The sequence below is a fragment of the Ptiloglossa arizonensis genome, chromosome 14, assembly GCF_051014685.1.
Source record: "Ptiloglossa arizonensis isolate GNS036 chromosome 14, iyPtiAriz1_principal, whole genome shotgun sequence".
NCBI classification, from domain to species: domain Eukaryota; kingdom Metazoa; phylum Arthropoda; class Insecta; order Hymenoptera; family Colletidae; genus Ptiloglossa; species Ptiloglossa arizonensis.
In genome coordinates, this window is record NC_135061.1 from 5,658,755 (window position 1) to 5,680,540 (window position 21,786).

The 21,786-nt window shown below is 35.9% G+C and overlaps 1 long non-coding RNA gene across 1 annotated transcript in view; it reads right to left on the minus strand.

Moving 5' to 3' along the window:
* The window catches only part of LOC143154302 (uncharacterized), a 135,101-nt gene extending 133,367 nt beyond the window's left edge, over nucleotides 1-1,734 (minus strand). The window contains exon 1 of the long non-coding RNA XR_012994040.1: nucleotides 1,117-1,734. This is a non-coding gene — a long non-coding RNA (uncharacterized LOC143154302). The remainder of the gene's footprint in view (nucleotides 1-1,116) is intronic.
* Nucleotides 1,735-21,786: the final 20,052 nt, after the last annotated feature.

Consider the following 21,786-nt stretch of genomic DNA (forward strand, 5'->3'; position numbering starts at 1 on the left):
AATGTTCGATTCGCAGGATTTACGCCACGCAACAGTGAGAGTCAATTAATGCACGGTCGATTATATTTTTGTTCGCAACTGCTCGTTGGAAATGCTTTATATTGTTCTCGATGGATTTTATACAATTGTCAACTCTCGGTATGAATTTTTACACATACGACAATGTTTCTCCGCTAGGAATTTTCAATTTCTTTTCTTTTTTTTCCGTAGTGAGTAATACATTGTTGCACAGACGTGGAAAAATCTAACGAAGAGGTTTATAATTTGTACAAAATTACGAGGTAATTTGTGAAAAAGAAACAGCACGTGTGAAACGAACGAAATTGTTTAATGCACGTAGTTTTCATTGCAAATCCTGTACTGTATTGGGGACGTTTTGAAATTTATTTAAAACTGAGGCGAACAACAATTTATCGACCGTGTAAATGTAATTTTTTTAAAATTACAACTTAGTTTTGTCAATCTTAGGATCATCCACCAAACAACCTAAATATACTATTTTTATATTCGTACTTACTTTTAGCTTACTGTATATTGTTATAGTTATTTTTGATAAGTTCTCTGTCGAAAATATTTTTGCCATACATATATAATAATATTTTGTACAATATGTGCAAATATCCACAAGCATAAAAAATATTTTGCAATGAATAACAAATTGAATATACGTGTAGAAATTTCAGCTACTATACTTGGTAAAAAAAATTAGCAATGCGTTGACAAATAGAAAATGTGTCAGTTGGAAAGTAGACATAAACTAATTAAATTACATTAATCGCGATATTTTGACCAATTTGAATAAAATATATGCATAATAAAGACGTTATTTTTATTACCAAATCGAACATGAATCATTGTTTTCTATCATATAATAATTAACTAAATTTAACCAAAATGACAAGTATTTGCACTACGATTTCTTTGTGTCTCATATACACCGTTAATTATTTAGTAAAATTATCTATTTCAACTAAAAGAAGAGAATTACTGTAAACGTATCTAATTAACGAAAAAGGTTATATTTTCATTGCGAATGATACGCGACGAATCAAGGTAAAATTACCTAACCAACAAATAACACAATCGTTGCGTAGTAAAATGTTTTATTCCACTAACCTTTTATTGTAGCAAATTCTGCGATTAAAACAATTGAATGCGTTTTGGAGTACATCGGTGCTCCGAAACGTTGGAGTGGACCCATTCTTGGTGGACCCATCAGTAAAACGTCCTGTCAGGCCCTCCCTTACACCACAGAATATTTGACGATCTGTAAGGGCTTGTACGCACACAGATCGGAGAAGGTTCTGGAACTTTCGAGAAACGATCAGCGGATAGTTTCCCCCTGGTGGCAAGCGTGGGTAGCGCCGCCACTACGTAACCGCGCGTTCTGTTGCTTAGTCGTTCAATTCGAAGTAATTAAACTTGCACATTTATTTCGCACTTGTTTTTGATTAAAAATACTTGTGATCTACGTATTATAATTGTATTACACTTCTGGTATTTCGTTAAATCGCGATTGGGAACGGTGAACGTGATACTAGAGACGCGAAAAGATAGTGCGGAGAAATCGTTTCGAATCGTTACGAACATCTTGGTTAGGTCGACGATTTTTGACTAATGATTGGCTCGTGGTTGGTATTATGTAATCGAACGATTTTGAGAACATTTTCCCGCAATTTCTGCCAGTCAGTGTCTACCTAACCAATGTTCACATCGTGTGCTTGTTCGTGAAAGTTTGTGCCAGATTTCAAGGGTGATAGAAGAATGTTCTCGATTCGTCTAGAAATCATCCGGTACAACGAATCAAGGTAAGATAAATACTTGTAAATGAATACGAAATTAAACACGTGCTTTTTAAACTATAAATCGATGTTCTCAACACGTTCACATCCCCTGCTTAGAAGCACGCGTGCTCGAATGTACAGAATGATTTATCAATTTTCATAGAAATAAATATTCTATCGTTCGTTTCAAACGATACGCATTATTTCGCATATACGTGACATTTTGCAATTTTAGAAAAGCTTTCGATACGTATATTTAATGGTACGAGCGACGGGGCTGTGAACGTGTTAAATTCTTATCGTTTTGTTAATTGCTCCGATATGCAAGAAAATATTTCAATTTTCCTCGTCACACCGGATAAAATTATACCGGAAAATTAACATTTAATATACAATTTACAAATTATTATCTGGAGTGTACAACAGTCACAGAACTGTACATATAAAAGAATTCGTATACTTACATATCATCGTTGCGAATATTTCAAATTTACGCGATCATACTTTACCGAATTTCATTTTCCATCAGTCGTAAGACTGTACTCGACAAACGAACGCAATATCGTAATTAATGAACACCGATCTTACGATCTAAGAAAATCGAACGATTTGCAAAAAGTTTACTTTCAATTATTCAATTTCATCGAATATAGTACACATTTCTTAAAAAACCTTTCTTCGTACGATCCACGCTAACGAAGTTCTTTAATTCGTTTATCAAAACCCATTCTGAACGCGCAAAGTTACTCCGCTCGATAAATCGTTGTTTAACGAGCATTGTAGTTCCGCGAAGAAACTCTGTTGGAATTTCAAGCAGACGCAACCGCAAGAGACAAATAGTTAACCGCGTAAAGGGGAGCGTCTCTTCATTTTCTGCTTGAAATCGAATCACGTCGTTGAAGAAATTTATTACACCCGTATGTGTGAAATCGCGCGTGGGCCATGCACGAAAGCTCGTAAATATCATTGACCGAGGTTCACTACCGACAAAAGTGGTTCCTCCACCGTAGGCGTGTTACTTGTATGGGAATACCAGCCGTGCAATCGCGGAAATAAAAATGCATCTCTATCGATTCTCCGTCACGAAATATGTATGTTTACGAGTTCTTTGGTTCTAGCTGTGCACTCTCTCGCGTTGCGTTTCAGCATTCGATGCGATTCTGCATCGCCAAGCGTCGTGTTTAGTTACTTCCCATCGAGAATAACGTACACCGCTTCGCGAAACTATTTAATCGTCCGTACGATATAATGGAAATTTATTTTTATTTTACAAAATCGTTTCTTTGAACTTGCATACGTATTTATTACGAATTACTAGCGTAGAACGTTCAAGTTTTATGTATTGGGTTGGTCGTAAAGTTGTTTCGTTTCACAAAATGGAGAATATGTAATTTGATAAAATGTTTGTACAGTCTACAAAAATTGTGTTTCATTTTTATAAAAAAAAGGTTTTCCAAAATGGAGAATATGTAATTTAATAAAATGTTTATACACTCTAAAAAAATTGTGTTTCATTTTCATAAAAAAAAACGTTTTCCAAAATGGAGAATATATAATTTAATCAAATGTTTATACACTCTAAGAATATTGTTTCGTTTTCATTAAAAGAAAACGAAATTACTTTCCGAACATGGTCAAATAACTTCCGAAGTAATTTCGTTTTCCAAAATGAAGAATATATAATAAAATGTTTATACACTGTAAAAAAAATCGTTTCATTTTCACCAAAAGAAAGAAAAAACGAAATAACTTTCCGAACAACCCGATATATACTATTAACTCCTTGGAAAATAACAATCGAGTTCTTACTGGTTTCACACGTGAAGATTTTTTTAAACGGTAGTTTGCAACGTATTTAAAAATGTCGTCTATTCAACGAATACGTTGCGCGACTGCTCGCATGAAGATAACGAGTAATTTTAACCAGTGCTTCGCTAATGAATGAAATACGATACAAAGTAAATTTTACATTTCTGTTCGATGTAATTATTATTTTCTGAATATATCGCGGCGCTCGGTACAGTTAATGATATTTCGTGGAGCTTTGTTGGCTGATGAAATTGCTGAACGTCAATCGGGGAAAAAAGTTCGCAGGGATATATGTATTCCGCTACGAGGCTCTCAGCAAATTTGCGAAACAACGATTCAGCATTTCAATTATAAAATTGTGTTGCGCTGAGCAATCTGTACACCATTACACAATACCTCGAGCAGGTAATAATTAATGCACGGTGAAATACGTAGACTTAATTGCCGTAGGAAATACGTATTTATACGTTGCAAACAAAACGCTTCGTGTATTCGGAGCGGCGATAATCGTTCACATTATCTTGATTATTATTAATGTTCCTTTCATTAATAAAAGAAAGAACGAAACATAGACGTTTGTAGAAATAGACGTCCCGATAAGAAAGAATTTCTTACATTTCTTATTTCCTTATGTTCAATTATTTTCTAATGTTTATGGTTTCTGGAAAGAACCATAATAAGAATTATTAATAAAAAAGGATGGAATATCTGTAGGGTAATTCGGTTAGAAACAGATGTCTTGATAAGAAAGAATTTCTTACATTTCTTATTTTCTTATGTTTAATTATTTTCGAATGTTTATAGTCTCTGGAAAAGAATCATAATAAGAATTATTAATAAAATAGGATGGAACATCAATGTCTAAAGGGTAATTCGGTTAAAAATAGATATCTTGACAAGAAAGAATTTCTTACCTTTGTTATTTCCTTATGTTTAATTATTCTCGAATGTTTATGGTCTCTGGAAAAGAACCATAATAAGAATTATTAATAAAATAGGATGGAACATCAATGTCTAAAGGGTAATTTGGTTATTCGGTTAGAAATAGATATCTTGACAAGAAAGAATTTCTTACATTTGTTATTTCCTTATGTTTAATTATTTTCGAATGTTTATGGTCTTTAGAAAAGAACCATGATAAGAATTATTAATAAAAAAGAATGAAACATCAATGTCTGTAGGGTAATTCGGTTAGAAATATATATCTTGATAAGAAAGAATTTTTCACAACATTTCTTATTACCTTATGTTTAATTATTTTTTAATGTTCATGGTTTATGGGAACAGAACCGCAGAGAAAGTCCAGTATTTCAGAGTTTAGAAAACCGTTTCGAGTTGTTACTAGAACAATTCTCGTGATAAAGAACAAGTTGTCCGAGTTTGAAATAAAAGAAAAGTTGCATTGTTTGTACCCTCGACGCAAAAAACTTGCCCAAAGTACCAACACGAATGCACTGGGGTCATTGTTAATCAGACCTCGAAACGTGATATTAAATTTTTGGCAGTATGGACAAGTTTTTTACGTCAGTGTACACACGTCGAAAAAGCAGAGTGCATCGTGCGAAATCTAAAAGGAACTTTTCGAAGATCGTGTGCAGGTTTATCGAGCTTCGATTTAAAAAGATTTCCTTCTCTACGTATTTACATATACAGTAATTTAATTTCTATTTTTAAATATATATCGCGCAACAAAAAAAAAAAGAATGATTAGCACTGATTTTCTGCTGTGATAACACTTCTTTCATTTTCAATAGCAGAGTTGCTTACTGGTCTATAGGTAGATGCTATGATGTTTACTGTACTAGACAATAGTACTTGTAGTGGAGTGCACTGAATGATGACTGCTTTTATTTGAACAGACCTTTCTGTCTCTGCCTCTCTAGCAATTATGTGGGTTTAACATGGCTAGCAAGAGTAACGAACCATGTTCGTAGAACGCTCGACTCTCGCACGAATTAGCTATACATGCGATCGGTTAGGGAGAGAGGGACGAGTGGGTAATATTGTGGTGTAAATGATTTTGTGTCGAAAACCAATGGATATAATTACTATAATCATGATAGTCAGCGGTCGAAATCCGAAATAGTGCGGTTCCACGTTGATAGATGCATCCATAAATTTCGAATACTGCATTTTCACACTTTGCCAGGAATTGAGTCTCCACAAGTTTGAGGAAACTTTCCATTTTTTCTATTTATTAAGTTGTTGGGAAAGTCAATTCGTTTTCCAAAATGGAGAATATATAATTTAATAAAAACTCTGCCAGGAATTGAGTCTCCAAAAATTTGAGGAAACTTTCAATTTTTTCTATTCATTAAGTTGTTCGGAAAGTCATTTCATTTTCCAAAATGGAGAATATATAATTTAATCAAATGTTTATACACTCTAAAAAAATCGTGTTTTATTTTCACAAAAAAAAAACGAAATCACTTTCCGAACAATCTAATACATCAACTGGTTCAATTACTACAGGTTGTTTGCGATAGAAACTACTGTTTAAATGTAAAAAGTATTTTATCGTTTCGAAATATAAATTTTTAATAAACAGGGTTACTCTTGCAATTGAAATAACCAATGAAAATTTGAGGCTGTGTCTCGGTTGCTATGGATTACATCAGAGGAACAAGGTTTCAGAATTTAGTTTTGCAATCGCGGTTGCAGTGTTTTGGACTTTGGTCAGTAACCCCCAGTCGATTTCTGGAATTTACCACTTGCAATTCCAGGAATCCGAAACTTGTTGTCTTTAGTGGGAGTTTGTATTAACTGATCAGAAGGCTAGACGAATATCTCTCCAATTGGAAATGTTGGAATTATGTTTTGTCAAATGTGGCAAGGGAGGAATTAATACAGTATGGTCACTGAAACACTAAAAAGTTTAAAAAAGTCATAACTTGTTCATTTTCGATCATTTTTATTCGATGGTCATTTGAGGGATGTTTTCCACATACTGAAAATTAAAAAAGCACATGTTTGTAAAAGTTATTTTTGTTTTACATCATTTAGTCTTTCAGTGGTCATTCTGTATTAAAAACTTTGCTAAGGTTCTTCGGAAAATTATTTCTAATATTAATTCAGTGAACTTTTTAAGTATATTTATTTGCTTCATAACGTTACAATATTATAAATTTTCAAAAGAAATTACTTCTCTACATAAAGTTACTACCATTCCTAGAATCAAAAATTACTTCTAATTCTGGTTAACTGTTTGATCAACTTTGATAGAGCTTTCGATCAGATTGGCGAGTATTGTGCACTTTTGGAGTAGTGCACTTTTTCTGCATTCTAACAGCTGGCCACACGATCTCATACGACTATATTTCTCATAATGAGAGTCATTTCGCGAATACGGCACAATAATGACAAGATTTGTTAATATTCGACGCTATACTTTACTCGTTAATACTTTTACACTTGGTGTAACAGTATTGCACAATGTTGCACGTTAAAAGTGCATCGTATTCGAAGGTAGGAATATTTAGCGTGACGCTCTACGTATCGAAATCTGCACACGTAGCAAGAAAGTATTATCCAGTGTCGCGCATTAAAATATACAGGATCGTCAAATTCATGGGCATGTAAACAATTATTAAAACTATTAATTCATGCAAGATCACGCAACTGTAATCATTTCAAGTGGAAAATTCACAATTGATACACCTACCGTCGATAAATCCTATCTTTGGAATGCGTTTCCCATATTTTGTATTTGGATTGCAAAATAGAGGCTAATTTTGCGCCGACAGTGAACGAGCATTGGTTGACGAGGGCATATTTTATGCCAGAGAGTGGCGTGCATTTTCATATTCCTAATGCATTGCGACGGACACCTCTCATCCTCCCTCCATAGCGGTTTATAACCGGAATGCGGAACAGTCCGTACACATGCGTGCATACACGATGTTAAAAGGGTGGGGGTTTGAAACATAGATGAATGTAATACTGGTTAAAATGAGTTAGGAATGTCTACTTACCGCAACTACGGAGAACAAGCTTTTTAGTGTAAAAAAGAAAGATGTTTTTCGATTCAAAAATATCAGAGAATTTTATCTACCGTTTTAATAACGATAAATGAAACATCGATGCGAAGAAGATATTGCTAGAATTCGTTTAGGATCTGTTAGACTTTTCCATAAGAAAAGTCAGATAAGAAATGTTCTAAATGCTCTATTCGTGGTATTAAGTGAACGAGGGAGATTCTACAGCTCAAAATAAGTCGAAAATGAATAAGGTGTTGCGTGGGTGGTATGTACAAGATTTTTTAAAAATCTGTAGTGGAATTCGTAACGCTAGTCATCGATCAAGTGCACTGGATTGATTTTCAAATGCATTTTTCTCAAAAAGAAGTCTTTAATGTAATCTCGTTATCTTATATTTCTCTCTTATTTTGAGCCATAGAATCTTATAGAATCTTCGTAGAAATTCTGACATAATTTGTACCACGAATTTCGATCCACGGTGTGTACGTACACAGTTCGTTCCACACGATACTAGATTGACTTTCGAATGCATTTTTCACCGAAACGAAACCTATACTTTCGTGTTGCTTTGAGTCATGGAATCTCCCTGATCGAATTTATACCACGAGTTTCACCACTCTGTGTAACGGTGTCGAGATTTGGATACAGTTAACGGTGATGTAGTTTGAATATTTTTCAATACGATAAGAAAATTCAACGTCGAGAGTTCACCGTGCAAACACTGCACCTTGACAAAGTGCATTCGTCACGAGTCGGTTCAATGTGTCGAACGTCTTCGCGTTCTCGATAAATTCGTCAAACAAAATCCCTTCTTTCTTCCGCTCAGCGCGTACGCGTACTTAAGAAAATGTAAACAATACGGAATATTGAAATTTAATTTAAAACCCGTCGGGGAAACGAGCTGTCTAAAACAAATATTTTGAGACGAATATTCTTGGAATTAAACCGCGGTACAAAGAGCGACGTTACTTTTCTTTATTTTTTTTTCTTTCGCTTAGTTTCTCGCGATTGAAAATAGGAATACGATACATCGAATACCTGTTCCTTCGAAAGGGAAGGCAGAAGAGGCTACAAAAGGAATCTTGTACGATCGATAAAGTACCGAGCAATCGGCAGTATCGGTTTCTATCATCGTCGATGGACGAAGATGCGAGCAAGTCATTGACTCGAACGAGACCGACTTCGTTTCTAGTCGTACTCGGTTCGGATGGACTCAGTTTCGGAGCGTTATCCGTTTACCAAACACTTTTTGCTCGTTTCGACGAGTACCATGCTTCCTTATACCCTGAAATCTTGTTTTTTTTTTTTTCGTTTTCCTCTCCACACTCCCATGCGTGCACCGCGTACAGGTGAGTGGAGAAATTCTCATGGCGCGCATACCGGCTACGTTTTTCTTTCATTCCTACTCGCCGTAAATCTGCCAGTTCCGTACCCTTTTTCACGTAGCGCGGCACTCGTTCCTGTTCAGCCTCGATCGTACATTCCTCCGTGGGGGTGTAATTTTCATGCAATTCTGCGTAAACGTTAGCAGCCGAACTTGCCTGCCATTTACAGAAATAAAAGGGTAAAAACGTTTCCCGTGTTATTTGTACCAACGCGCCGTGCTTGAACCTACATTTCCGCTCATCCCTTCGTTTCTTTTTTCCTTTTTTTTTTCTTCTTTTTTTTCCCATTTGCTCGTCCGGCTTTGTTCTCGCGAGTCTTTGTGGCTGCTTGCGGACCGGCTAGTTACGCATACATTGTCACGAGCGTCTCGTCGATTGAAACCTTCGAAGGGTGAAAATGCACGCGAATGCACTCCGTTTACGTTCCGAATAACCGAGCACAAATTCGACCAAACTATTCGTGCCCGAAATTTTCCTACGTTCTCGAGAATTTCAAGTCAATCATCGTTGGGAGATCTCTGACGTTGAGAATCTTTTAACATTGGGACTATCGAACCGCTCGATCTGATCTATTTTGAATTTTTGTTTAAAGGAAACGATTATCAATGGATGCACTCCGTTTACATTCCGAATAACTGAGCACAAATTCGACCAGTGCACACTATTCGTGCCCAAAATTTTCCTATGTTCCTGAAAATTTCAAGTCAATCATCGTTGGGAGATCCCTGACGTTAAGAATATTTTAATATTGGGACTATCGAACCGCTCGATCCGATCTATTTTGAATTTTTGTTTAAAGGAAACGATTATCAATGGATGCACTCCATTTAGACGAATAGCCGAGCATAAATTCGAAGAGTGCAAAGTATTCGTGCCCAAAATTGTTCTGCTTTCCCTTCCTGGGAATTTCATGTCAATCATCGTTGGGAGATCCCTGACGTTAAGAATATTTTAATATTGGGACTATTGAACCGCTCGATCTGATCTATTTTGAATTTTTGTTTGAAGTAAATGATCACCAACAGATGCACTCCATTGCAATTTTTGAAAATGATCAAAATAAAGAAGTAATTGTACTGATAAATCGATTTGCTTGTAACTGTAACGTCGAGGTTTATTTTTTTCAAAATTTTCCTTATATAAAACTAACGTGTAGAGTTATTCCACGAAACGATCCTTGCACTCTTAAATTATGCAAAAGCCACGAAATGTATACTAGCAGGATTTTCAGAAAATAAAATCTGTTTTTGAACATTTTTTTATTTATGGTGTATTTATGGTGACTGTATCTCAATAATTGATGGTAATAGACTCTATTTTGTCGAAAAGTATATAAATATACATATATTAAAATATGTGCCAGCACCATTTACATAAAATGTTTTTAACTGACATGTATTCACAGATATGAAGATATCGTTGGCAGCAATATTTTGTTTCGTAATTTTAAATATAGAATTATGCAGTCACTGTGAGATAAAGTGCTCAACGAAATCGGACTATTGGATTTAATTCTACTCACTTTGAGCATAAAAAACGTATTAAAAATAAACAACTCATGACTCATTGCATATAAATTTTTAATTTGAATTACAGAATCAAATATTCTACTTGTTTTTTGATCGAATAAAATTTTACTTATCTCTATCGTATACGCAATCACGCATGGTTAAAAAATACGTTTCTTTCGTAATGCATTTATCTACTAAAAAAAAAAAACTCTGGCCCTTTAATCGAAATACCGTCAGGTGATGAACAATTAAAGTAGTTTCGGCTTATCGAACAACCGTTTGAACCTCACGGTTGAAAGGTCCGCATTGTTGTTCGATAATTACCTCAACGATCGATTAATCTACGTCCCCAATAAGAATGCGGGGTAATGGCGGTGATTCAAATCTCCAATTGTGCAACAGGGGTCGGGAACGTGGTATGAAAAGCGCAAAACAATGATCACGAATTTACGCCTTGTTTCGTGGAACTTGGCGAACATGGCACGTACTTCGAACCGCGGGAAAGAGTAACGAGTTCAACGTGGGGCGGTGGGCCCTCGTTGAAATCGTTTCAAAGAAAAGGTGAAACGTCGTTAGGGGAAACGATTTCGCGAGTATTTCGAGATATCCCCGAGACACGATTAGATAACGAAATTACACGATCGTTGAAAAATGATCGGGCTGGTTCAACGCACGGATAAGTGATCTCTATCGCGATGTCCAATCGGGAATAAATTCTGCTTATCCTGTTCATTGATTCCCATTCATCGTAACGTTTCCAGCATTCGTCGATTTTGCTGAACGAGCGACGCGATTCGTTTGTCTCGCGATTTGCGTCGAGAATGTCAATTATTGCACGCCGCCGAGCGGACGATATTTATCAGTAGCCCCTGGAAGAGCACGAAAATGATCCTTCCCCCGTTCCCGGTGTTAATTAAATTCTAGCGCGCTGTCAAAATTTATGAGCGATTTCCACCATTACTGGAACGTGCCCGATCTTCCGGAAACAACGATCCACTGGCAAGAGTCGATGATTCCTGACATCTTATTTTTGTTCATTCGTTTTCAAACGGTATAAATCTCAACTAAAAGAAAAGAAAATTACCTGCAATGTTTATCGATGTTTTCGTGGCTCTCGTAGCCGCGCAATTGTTCAATTAAACGCGAAACTGTCTCAAAGTTTCACTTCAGTTTGATTTTCATTGACGAATTATCGTCACATCGATGACAAGAAGTCACGGTTGGATAAAATCGTTTGTTTTTCTCCGAATTGATATTATAAAACGCACGCTTCAAGTATTGTTAATATTGGATAATATTATACGGGAATATTATTAATATTCCGCGTAGAATGTTTCGTATCGCGCTGTTAGGGGTGATATTTAGTTTGTATAAGGTACAATTTTCCTGACAATTATCAGGCATAATGAAACGTGTTTTACACGGTACGAACGACAGATTTGTATGACGAATACAACGAGAATGCGATCAATTATGCGGACGTTACGCTATGCAAATAATACGGCATTGTTTTTCACGAGAGTACGTATTGTTACACATTTTAATGGGAATTTTTAATGAACGAAATTGTGAATTATCGAGCCGACGTATCTCGTTTGGAAACGAACTTGCTTTGCTTAAACTAGATATTTTTGTACGAGACGAGGATTATACGTTGTCATAGTTGCTATTATGTTTCACGGACAAGTAATATGACAGTGTAATAAAAACAAATTTTAAAATTTGTACGAATTATCACATGTCACGAATGGTAAATTTTTGTCACAATATCAAATGTAAGATTGGTAAACGAAGTTCTATCAGCTGGGTTGCTAAAACGATGTTCGAAATCAACTGCAAAGCTCTAATCAAATATTTTCCTTTAGAACAATCATCTCATTATAATACACCTTACTCTGTATCAGAATCACCCTTAATCCAAACACCCTTTCTATCCAAAACAGTCTCAGATAGGGTAATTACGTTCCAGTTAATATTCAGTTGGCCCCTAAGGCTTCTATACCTTCGATCTTTGTGAATCATGAATAACAGATTTGACTGTTACAACCAAACGTTAATATTGAACTTCTAGAAGATAGACGTCCATTACAAACAATAAATCAATCGTTACTTTTTACCCCCTTTTGAATTCTTTTCGATTTCTTAGTCATCGATCGTTCTTTTTTTTAATTCTTCAAAGAGGATTCAAATTGGAGAAGGGTGAAAATATTTTTATAATAACAAGTTAGATAGAACTATCCACGAAACAAGACGAATATTTGTACATACATGTTTCATTATTTCGCGCGAATATGCACGCGATAAAAGGAAATGAATCATTCTTCTATACCTGTACAGATTTGTAATTTAAGATTTTTAATACCAAACATCGTTAAATACTCTTCACGAGGCACCTATTCATCCGCAGTTTACAGATCTCCAACTTACTTCATCGGTGCATCGATTCGTTCCACATTCGTTAATTACTTTAGGTTTCACGTTCGTGCAGAATCAACAGTTCGAACATATAATAGTATTATTTATAAAGTCGCACCCTTTGAAAACATGCAAGGGAAACACTTCGCGTGCAAAACGGAAAATTTATCGTTTCACTCGTGGTACGAGGCATTTGAATGTAGATACCTATTTAAATAATATCACGTACTTGGAATAAGAATCTCCTGGGTACGGTAAACGTGCTATAACTCTGCTTGATTTATCTCTTATTTCTTTACTCGAGTCGGTTATGTTTGTATCGTGACTCCTTTTTTCACGATTCCTCCACCACCAACGACTGATCGAATTAGTTTCTACGATTTTCTTCGACCCAATTTCCCTCTTCCCGTTTTCTATCGGAAAGTTTCTCTGTACGTCCAGTATCGTGTGAATAAAAAATGAAATTATTCACTTTATCGATGTATCCGACAGTGCTCGTTTTGTTCCATTGTCGAGTTGGAAACTGAACTTTCATACATCTATAATACTTTTAAGATCGAAAAAGATAATTGAATCGTGTTCTTCGAATTATTTAGAGAACCCAAAATATATCTTTACTCGTCGTGTAGTTATTTAGCGTCTAAAATTATTTATCCAGAATTTCTGACCGTGGAAAACTTGTATCAATGAAGTCGAGTAAATGGTTTACTTTAGGCACGTCTTATAATCAATGTGTATCAATGAGAATTCTGAAATTTGTGTCTTGTGATATGCTCTCTTGTACAGATTTTCCGACTGATGTTGTAAATGTATAGAATAATTTACTCCAAACAGGCTACTCGTACAAGAGCCTTATTTTTTAGGAATAAAATAAGAAAAGTTCGGTTTTTGTGGAAGATATCACTTGGTGACATATTTCTACATTCGCAGTGAACAATTGGAGGTCACAAACTTTTGCATTTAAGATCTTAGAAGGAGCTTGAAAAAACTTCTAATCGTACATCAATCGATTCAATTTTCGTTTCGCTCCGAGTAGAATTCCACTTCGCAAAATCACTTTCATCGATCGAAGCTTTGGTGCATAGTTACACAGTTCTCGAAATTCCTAGCGGATCCTCGTGGCAAATTTGACACGCGTGAAATGTTGCGAATGAAATCCGAAATCTCACATTGTTCTTCATGAGTCATTGAGATTTTACTTCTGGTAGTTAGCCTCGAGCAATTTCACCGATAGGGACTCTACCCGACCGTGACTCGAGTTTCGTTACGTGGAACCAGGAGTGAGACACCTAACCAGGTAACCGACCGAAAGCGAATTACAAAGGATTGCAGCGAATTACGTTGTTTCTACCAATGGAACGGTTTTCGGATAGGAAATTATCGCTCGTTAATAAATAAGAAGACCAATTAAGGGTACACGGAACTTCAAGGAGTAGTCGCGATCGAAAAATCCGGCATCCATTTCGCGAACTCGGGTCATTATCTTCGAACCAGGCCAGAATGATAAATATGTCGATCGAGAGGTCATTATCGGTTGGTATGCTAATCACGGAAGTCGAAGCTGCCACGAACATCCTCGATTCGAGTTTGCATCCGACCGTCCGAGAACATCCACTGAATTACTAACCGTACGACTATACTCGAGAGTCCAGGGAACTTTCGTGACGAATCCCGTTTCGTCCCTCCTCGCATAATTTTACCATTGAACCATCAGCAAATTCGCCGTGTCCCGCATTCTACTTCCAGCTTTTGCACATCGCGTGTAATTCCTTCCTCTCGTTTCGGCCCGTCACACCCCTATGGACGAATCTCGACCTTTCCGCGAGCGTATTCGAGGCTCCTCTCGTTCTCCGTTTCCGTTCCACCGTTTCCCTCCATTTTCCACTTCCATTCCCTTCCCCTTACTTTTCCTCTCTCCTTTACTTACCTCTTACCTTGGGTTCCACCGACTTCGTTGCTCTTCCGTTCTGTGCTGTCTATTCTACTTTTTCTTTCCTTTTAACGTCGTTATTTCTCTGTAAAAAAAAAGGAAAAATTATATATATATATAACTATAACTTCGAGTATATATCTGATAAGTTTAATTGAATTTAGTTTAATTCATAACGAGACGACGAAACAATGTTAAAGACGAGAAGGAAAAGTTCGCGCGAAGGGTTATAGGAAGCCGGGGAGAATAAAATAATGAGCAGTACGTTTAAAGAAAGAAAGAAATTATTTAAGAATATTCGAGATGTGGAAGGAAAAGAACGTTGAATAATATAAATAGAGACTAATGTCTAATCATACTCGTATGGCTTGTTTTTGCACCTGTTCGATGTAACGAATAATTAAATAAAAATAATATTTGTTTTTGATATTTTTCTGTTCTTAGAATCACAATGATAGTTTATGATTAAAATGTATTCATTCTTTTAGTACGTTTGCGCAAAAGTTGTAATATTTATTTTATATTTTGTATCAGGTATAACTTGAAAAAGGTTTGACACGGAAGAAACTTTGTAAGTAATAAATAGTACCATTGTAATATTACTGTTTTAACTATTGCACATGCCTACTGGGTATTGGATTATTTTATATTGCTTAATATCTAATGTGCAATATCAATTTTCACTCTCTGTGTATTTTTCTTATTTTAACCACTTTCATCTTTCACTGTAATTTCGTTTGTCAATTTTTTCTCGCGATGCACCGCTGCACTCCTGTCAAAGTAATATCGTCCAGCATAGTTGAAAGTAGAAATAGACATGACAGCATGGATCCAAAAATGCAACGTAATATAAGTTGCATCAAACACGGTAGATAGTTTGTAACATCAGAGTAATATTAAAGTAATATATTTATTATAATATTTTCGATCTTTCCAAAGCATCATCCATAAAATTAGAAATTGATGATCGCAAATATGAAAAGTTCTTCGCCAAATAAGTCGAAAGAGGAACATTTTACAAAATTAAAGAGACTACGATATTTATATAAAGAGAAACTTATTGGGTGACAGAAAAGAAGGATAATAATGATAAAATTGCACTGATAATTATAAAATTATTGTCCGATCAAAATATTGAAACCGTTGTAGCAAATATATTGTTTATTTCGATTGCATTGTCCGTCAATTCCTATTAATAGTGCTGATGCATGTAATGCACTTGTTGCATCGCAACAGTAAATGCATAAAGCTAAGGGATATAGTTACTCGTGCTTTGTAAAATTTTTGTTTAACAGATATATTAACCGATCTAGTACACTTGTTCTCTTCAAATTTTTTAAATAACCCTTTAAACGATTATTCAAAGGTTATTGACGACTAAGGATTCAAAGGCTTTCGAAAAATGATTCCACTTCATGGTGCTCGTAGCAATTAATTTAGTTTCAGGGTGCTGAAACGTCGTTTTGGTGGATACGTTACGCTCGATTAGGGTAATAACACCCTTTCCGCCGTAATGTTCGCCCTCTAGGTTCGTTGCGATTCTCTTTCCATCTGTCAATGCTATCTACCTTGCTCGCCTCGGTTTCTCCCGTTCCCCTTAAATGTTATCTTTCGAAATCGATGGAACCCCTTGACCTCTTCTCACGCTCAGCTCGTAGCTCTGTTCACAGTCTGGAATACAAATTGCTTGGTAGCGTGTCGCCTCGCGAGAGAAGTAGATAACGGCAATTAGAACATCATCCCGAGCGGTGCGCTTCGAGTGTGCCCGATTAGTTTCTCCCCTCTAGGCTTGCCAAATGAGTAATTCAATGATACGCAACGAAGTTTCGATGGAACTTCGTCACGTCCAGGAAACACTGGATACTAACTATCCCGGACGTGACTAACAAATACTAAGTCATACCACGAGTAGGATTCTTTTGAAGATCGTGTCGACGATAGCGAGTTGTACATCAGCCCGTTATGATCGATTTGTTTTTGTCCAAAACGAAGTACTTCTATTTACAATTTTGCTTACTTGGTGTGTGATCATGTCTTTCACTTGTGACTAACAAATACTAAGTCATACCACGAGTAGGATTCTTTCGAAGATCGTGTCGACGACAGCGAGTTGTACATTAGCCCGTTATAATCGATTTGTTTTGGTCCAAAACGAAGTACTTCTATTTACAATTTTGCTTACTTGGTGTGTGATCATGTCTTTCACTTGTGACTAACAAATACTAAGTCATACCACGAATAGGATTCTTTTGAAGATCGTGTCGACGATAGCGAGTTGTACATTAGTCCGTTATGATCGATTTGTTTTGGTCCAAAACGAAGTACTTCTATTTCTAATTTTACTTACTTGGTGTGGGACATGTCTTTCACTTGTGACTAACAAATACTAAGTCATACCACGAGTAGGATTCTTTCGAAGATCGTGTCGACGACAGCGAGTTGTACATTAGCCCGTTATGATCGATTTGTTTTGGTCCAAAACGAAGTACTTCTATTTACAATTTTGCTTACTTGGTGTGTGATCATGTCTTTCACTTGTGACTAACAAATACTAAGTCATACCACGAGTAGGATTCTTTTGAAGATCGTGTCGACGATAGCGAGTTGTACATTAGCCCGTTATGATCGATTTGTTTTGGTCCAAAACGAAGTACTTCTATTTACAATTTTGCTTACTTGGTGTGTGATCATGTCTTTCACTTGTGACTAACAAATACTAAGTCATACCACGAGTAGAATTCTTTCGAAGATCGTGTCGACGACAGCGAGTTGTACATTAGCCCGTTATGATCGATTTGTTTTGGTCCAAAACGAAGTACTTCTATTTACAATTTTGCTTACTTGGTGTGTGATCATGTCTTTCACTTGTGACTAACAAATACTAAGTCATACCACGAATAGGATTCTTTTGAAGATCGTGTCGACGACAGCGAGTTGTACATTAGCCCGTTATGATCGATTTGTTTTGGTCCAAAACGAAGTACTTCTATTTACAATTTTGCTTACTTGGTGCGTGATCATGTCTTTCACTTGTGACTAACAAATACTAAGTCATACCACGAGTAGGATTCTTTTGAAGATCGTGTCGACGATAGCGAGTTGTACATTAGCCCGTTATGATCGATTTGTTTTGGTCCAAAACGAAGTACTTCTATTTACAATTTTGCTTACTTGGTGCGTGATCATGTCTTTCACTTGTGACTAACAAATACTAAGTCATACCACGAGTAGGGTTCTTTTGAAGATCGTGTCGACGATAGCGAGTTGTACATCAGCCCGTTATGATCGATTTGCTTTTGTCCAAAACGAAGTACTTCTATTTCCAATTTTACTTATTCGTACTTGGTGTGTGATCACGTCTTTTACTTGTCAATACAATGCAACGAACAGTTGCACATGCAATTATCGAGTTCTTATTGTATTTTGCGATCGTGTACATTATCCTATGTTTCTATTGTAGTTTTAATGCAACACTGCTTAGAAAAAGAGAATTTTTTGTTTTAGAAGCAATTTAATTTTAAAAATGGATCCACATACGTTTTTGAAAATTACAGAATAAATTCTCTGTTCCACTATCAGTAACATGTCTTCTTTGGGTCGTAACTGCAGTATAAAAATAGAATCGAGTATATTTGTTAATATTTACTAACTCCTATGGTTTGCACATGTCTACTTAGTTGTCGTAAATACTACTGTAAGTAGTAAACCGTGCGTCTTAATATTTAGAGAGAATATTGATGTAAATCAAGATGGTAATTTCAAATGTTTCACTCCGTGCAAGAATATACGATGCATATCGACATCGCATTTTTCGTTAAACGGAACTCGATTCCAATAACGAATACAACACAGGAAAAAGTATTAATAATTCGCATTCGTAAATCACGTAACAGGTTAAATTGATTTCCGCGAGGCGAAGTAAGGAACGAGGTAAAAGTATTGAAAACTCGATCACTTTCTCCTGTACTTTTTACAAACTCGATAATGTGCACGTACCTATTTCTTTGCAGAATCATTTCCTCGTCAATTACTACAATTTCGTTCGTACTATTGTTGATACTCTGTTGCCTGAAAATTACATTATCGAACATTCGCTTAGTATCTGAATCTTTTAAATTTCGAATCTTCGTTTTCGTAAAAAGAAATTCATTACTTTGAATTTGTGTATTCTCATTGTTTCGTTTATAAATGTCGGTGTAAATAGTCAATCCTTTTCAAAAGTGGATAAGGTACTTTGTAAAATTTAGAATTTCGATTATCCAAATGCAAAACGCAACTGTTCACAGTTTGAAATTACTGATGGGTTATTCTTAAATTCTCTTGTAAAAGTATTGGTATATTATTGCATTAATCGAAGTTTTCCTGTCAGTAGGTATACTTATAAAGCGAGAAACAAATTTTATCATACATTCTAGCAAAGACAGTATAGAAATTTTATTGCAATTTTAAATCCAGGGGCTTTTAAAAGTATCGCTTCAATTTTATTCGTATAATAAAACCGATTAATTCCAACTGGTCGACAGTTTTGCCTTTTCGTGTTTCTTTACTGTTTTATAAAATTCAAATGGAGATAATATCGTAATTTTAATGTAGAATTATAAATTGTTCCAAATTGTACTGTAAATTTCATATCCGATGGTGATCGACTTAGAAGATACGTTCTTAGTTATTATTCGTGATAATAAAATATTTAGAAAGTGATTTCCACAGGTTTACTATTTGTCCATGATCCGGACTTCATTAAATTGACTATTACGTGGAATATAATAATTCGAAATACTTTATGCTCGATGTATGGTAACCTTTTATAATTGAGTTTAGGAAGAGTCCTCGAAACGAAACTGTATCAACCGAGCCATGTGTACCCAGATAATAAAATATACGTTCGGTAATGAAATTTTAATGGAATACCAACGTTCGAACACATTTAATTTTAAATAAATAATTAATCACTGGATAGCGAACTAATGAAACGACGCACAGCACGAACGTAATTATAGTCTACGTAATTCTGTGTGTTACACATTCCTGTGACGTGGATTGCATATTTTCTTTTGACATGTAAAACGGTTAAGGTTGCGATACAATTTACGTACCTTAAATTTATAACGGAAAATTTCGCTTTAACGCGGTCTAAGTAATTTTTAGAAAGCGTTTATCGTATAGGTAGAATTTCATATTTTTTCTTTTCTCTGAACTGTTTTTTTTTCACAGTATATCGATTTTGTGTGCATAGGTTCGGTTGCATCATCGAACTCGTGCAAATTGCACATAATTCTTCAACATTAACATTTGCGAAGTCATCGAGACGTCTGCTATATTTTTAACAACGCGAAGTAACAAACGCAACAAGATTACGAAGCGTGAAGCAACGAATAAATGTATAACAGTGTTTATTTTATCGTGAACCAACTAAAATCCGTATCACGTGTTAAAAAATCCATATAAATACAACGAAAGATTATCTGCGACCGAAACAAAAGCTTACAGTACGTTTTCAATCCATGGACGAATAAATCTAATTCTAGAATATTTTTCACGAGTATTATTGGATCAGAGATGGAAAAAATTCTTATCGAGATGAAAATTTCCAACAACGAATATCAAATAAATGTAATATTATCCGTTACTCGTCGAACAAAGATAAACGTTCTAATTGTATCGAGTGAAGTAATATTTCATTCCGAACGAATGGAAACTTATTCTTTCCCCCCTCCCATTTCGTCAACTATTTCGTTTGTTTTAAACGTCGAAACGGTGTCCAAATGAATATTAATAATATTTCGTTTTTCGTTCGTCGCCATTCCGTTGGCAAATGAGAAAACTTTGACATCGGTGTTCCAAAGTCCAGAGCTTTAATTGTCTCGTTTAAGACAGAAAAGGAAAGAGTTGGGGAAAAAAAGCGCGGAAGAGGTATTTCAAGTTCTCTGAACTTCTCAGAATCTCGCGATCCTCTTGAAGAGCTTTAAATTGAACAATAAAAGACGTGCAGGCGAACTTACCGAGTTAATTAACGTTAATCGAACCGACTCGATAACCGAGGGAGGCTCGGACCGATAATAGGGTGAGCGGGGAGAACGATCTTGTCGCAAATGGAGAAAACATTTCCACGACGGTGCTGTTTGGTATTTAAAACGTGTTTAAACGGTGTCTCGTGGTGTCGTTTACTAGCAACGGGTAATTAGTAACGCTGTCGTTCGTCTCGACGCTCTGTCGTTGACATAGTTTTTTCTCCGAAACGACCTAGCACAGCGTACGGTTCGTTGTTCGTGGACGTTTAATTGCGATGCGTTTAGTAGCTCGCGAATGATGGACAAGCGTCCAGCCAACGAAAGAGGAAACGTTTTTTTCCCTGAATGGTCATCCGCTATCTCGTCCTTGTTTAACGTCGTTGCACAGAGAAGGAGTTCGATCAGAAGCGTGAAATTTCATTTGTAAAAAGCATTCGATTTTTACGACAATTTGAACGAAGAATTACTCACCTTCACGCGATCTTTGTATCAAAAGCTCATTTTTAGTCGATTCTGTGAAAAGACTGTGGGATATTATTACTAATAGAGTCTTTGGTGACTGAAGGATAAATATGAGGATACACAAATTCGAGGGTAGTTCCAGAAGTATTCGATCTGATGTATAGATGGCAGTTGTTGTTTGAAAAGTACGACCTTATGAAGCTTAAGGTCGAAGGTTGACTACGTTGCTTAGTATTCGTTTGGCAGACATCTATAGTGAACGCTTTCAGTGAATTTGTAAACATGGAAAAATGTTTGAAAGGCCTCGCTCCAGCAGATATCAAAGTGAAGCTGGATTCTACTCCGGGGAAGTCTGTTCCTTCGTTGACAACAGTAAAATATTGGGTGACAGAGTTTAAACGAGGACGTAGGAGCTGTCAACCAAACGAAAGTACACAGAAGTAATTTTTCCTTAATAATATCTAACAGACATCCGAAACTTTTACATCGGTGTCTGTTCATT